This window comes from Somniosus microcephalus, chromosome 20 (assembly GCF_052327205.1).
Source record: "Somniosus microcephalus isolate GS21.2 chromosome 20, FLI_Smic_1.0, whole genome shotgun sequence".
Classification (NCBI taxonomy): domain Eukaryota; kingdom Metazoa; phylum Chordata; class Chondrichthyes; order Squaliformes; family Somniosidae; genus Somniosus; species Somniosus microcephalus.
In genome coordinates, this window is record NC_141006.1 from 25128355 (window position 1) to 25131322 (window position 2968).

The 2968-nt window shown below is 45.5% G+C and overlaps 1 pseudogene; it reads left to right on the forward strand.

Annotated features, from left to right (window-relative positions):
- The first annotated feature begins 1921 nt into the window (after positions 1 to 1921).
- Positions 1922 to 2613, forward strand: LOC147103096 (uncharacterized; annotated as a pseudogene).
- Positions 2614 to 2968: the final 355 nt, after the last annotated feature.

Genomic DNA, 2968 nt, shown 5'->3' on the forward strand with positions numbered 1-2968 from the left:
AGGCATTGATGGGGACATCGAAGAAATCACTAAGAGCTGTCTAGGATGCCAGAAGGTCCAAAACGCGCCACCACAGGCTCCTCTGCATCCATGGGAGTGGCCCTCATCTCCTTGGCAAAGGGTACACATCGACTTTGCTGGTCCATTTATGGACTCAATGTTTCTAATAGCGGTGGATGCACACTCCAAGTGGCCGGAGGTAATAAAGATGTCCACCACCACCACGGAAAAAACCATCACAGTGTTAAGGACCATGTTTGCTAGGAATGGGCTGCCGGAACAGATCTGTTCTGATAATGGACCGCAATTTGTGTCCGAAGAATTCAAGAAATTCTTAAAGAGCAATGGGGTTAAGCACTACACGTCAGCCCCATACCATCCCGCCTCCAATGGATTGGCTGAAAGGTTTGTCCAGACCTTCAAGAAGGCCATAAAGGCCATGGGTAATGAAGCCATTAACTTACAACATAAGGTGGATAGCTTCTTGTTGGCGTACAGGAATGCAACACATGTGGTCACAAATCAAACTCCCGCCATGATGTTTTTTAATAGACGACTAAGATGCCGGCTGGATTTGCTTAAGCCAAACGTCAGAAGGGACGTAGAGAACCGGCAATTCCAGGGCATGAATGAAAGGCCAACTAGATCTTTTCAGATAGGTCAACAAGTTTTGGCCCGGGACTACCGTACCGAGAAATGGCAGCCTGGAACTATTGGAAAAAGGCTAGGGCCGTTGATGTATACGGTGGACATTGGGGACAGTATAATAAGGCGCCATGTTGACCAGATCATAGGGTCAGCCACAAATGGCCAACCTACTCCACCACCTTACACGGTTAATGTTGAGACAGAGATACCCAGAACACCTACCTCTGATCTGGTAATACTGGAATCAGATGAACCTGACACTGTCCTTCAAGCTGAATCGACCTTGCCAGAAGCACCTACTACCCCGCCGGGAGTTACGACACCACCGAGGCGTTAAAACCTCCAGAGAGACTGAATCTGTGAACTGTCTTGCATAAAGTTGTATATATGTTATAATGTATGTTTAATGGGGAATCAGTATGTTGTAAGCTAAAAAGGGAGGATTGTAGTGTATGTACCCGTCTACCTTTAAGAGAACTATTGTATGTAACCGTCCACCTTTAAGAGAACTACTTTAGGTGTTGCACTACTTTGTTGGCTTCTGCATACTGTAATACCGACGGTGACCACACCGGTATATAAGTGCTGTGTCAGGATTATTGGGCAGATTCGCCCTGACCTTCGAATAGTAAAGTCCTGTTTTAAGTTACTCTGGTAGTCTCTGTATTAATTAACTAAACAACCAACAGACTTTACACTCGCCTCATGGAAGAACTGTGCACTCAGCTTGGGAGGAAGTGGTCCAATGAATTAATGCCATGTCCAACACCCAAGAGACTAGGGTGCAGATGGCAGCTTAATAGCCGTGGGTAGTTTGCTGAGGTAAGACTAGCCAATCATTTCCTATATCAATTAGATGGACAAAGTAGACATATCGTAAAGAGGTTCCTCTCAATCACTGTAATAGAGCCACCTGGTGGACCACTGATGTATATAATAATAAAGCCGGTACAGTTCGTACTGGAAGCCATGTTGCGCTGTTGTGTATATATGCTGTGTCTCAATATATCACAGAATTGGTGATGAGGATGCGACTGCGGATTCCCTAGCTGAAATTTTTGTTGGAGGATAATCTTGCCAACCGACGGAAGGGCTGTTAGAGGTTCTTCGTTTTGCAGAAAAACTTAAAAATCTGAGGTAAATATCGAGCACACGTGGCTGAACTGTCAACGTTGCCAGAGTCCAGATGGCCATGCCTATGGGAATAATAGGGCGCTTGGGTGAGTTCCATCATGACCGAGAGACTTTCGATGTGTATGTGGAGTGGCTAGAAATGTTTTTCACTGCGAATAATATTGTCGAAGTCCCCGATGATGTAAACCATAACCGGGTGGTTTTAGAAATGAAATGGGCTATTTTTTTGACTGAGGTGTATGAAACCCTGAAAAATGTGCTTGTTCCCGCCAAGCTGAAGGACATGCCACTGAAGGAGATCCTAACCAAATTAGATCAGCACTACAGTCCTGAGCCCCTGGAAATTGCTGAAAGTTATCGTTTTGGAACACATGATCAATTAAATGATGTGGGTATCAGTGAGTACATTGTAGCTTTAAAAAAGCTATCCATTCACTGTCATTTTGGAAACTTTCAGGACCGAGCTTTGTGTGACCGTTCTGTTTGTGGGTTAAAAAATGAACGTATCAGAAGTAAATTGTTGACAACCCCTAACTTGACTTTTGACTTAGCTTGTCAGACAGCTATGTCGATGGATACGGCCGACCGATACTCCCAAGAGTTCCGCACCATTTCCAGTCATCAGACGTCCGAGGGGAATCGGCTGCAGGTTAAAAGTAAAAGGCAGTTGGGCCCCAAGGCCTCAGCAGCTGGCCAAGATAACAGTGCATTGAAGTCGTGCTATCGGTGCCTGGGACAGTACATCGCTCAAAGCTGTCCATATGTGAAGGCAGAGTGTTTCTACAGCAAGAAAACTGGGCATCTTGCAAAGGCGTGCCGACAGAAGAGTAAACCGACTGGCAATGCTAGAAGTAGAAATCGCCAGACACTACATACCGTTGAAGAGAAGCAGCAGGATGAGGAGTTTCTGAAGATTCACAACATCAGGAGCACAAAGGTATCTAACAGTGATTTGCGAGGTATCTTCATCCAAGTAGATGTCACAGGAACCAGGATACCCATGGGTATCAACACTGGTGCATCCGTGAGCGTAGTACCGGAATCACTATATTGCGACAAGTTGCATGATTATCGACTAGAGAAATTGAAGATAGAGCTGCGAGGCTACTCAGGAGAGCAAATCCCTGTAGTAGGAAGTGTCACCATAGCAGTGAAATACAAGGATCAGTGTCAGAGCTTGCCTCTC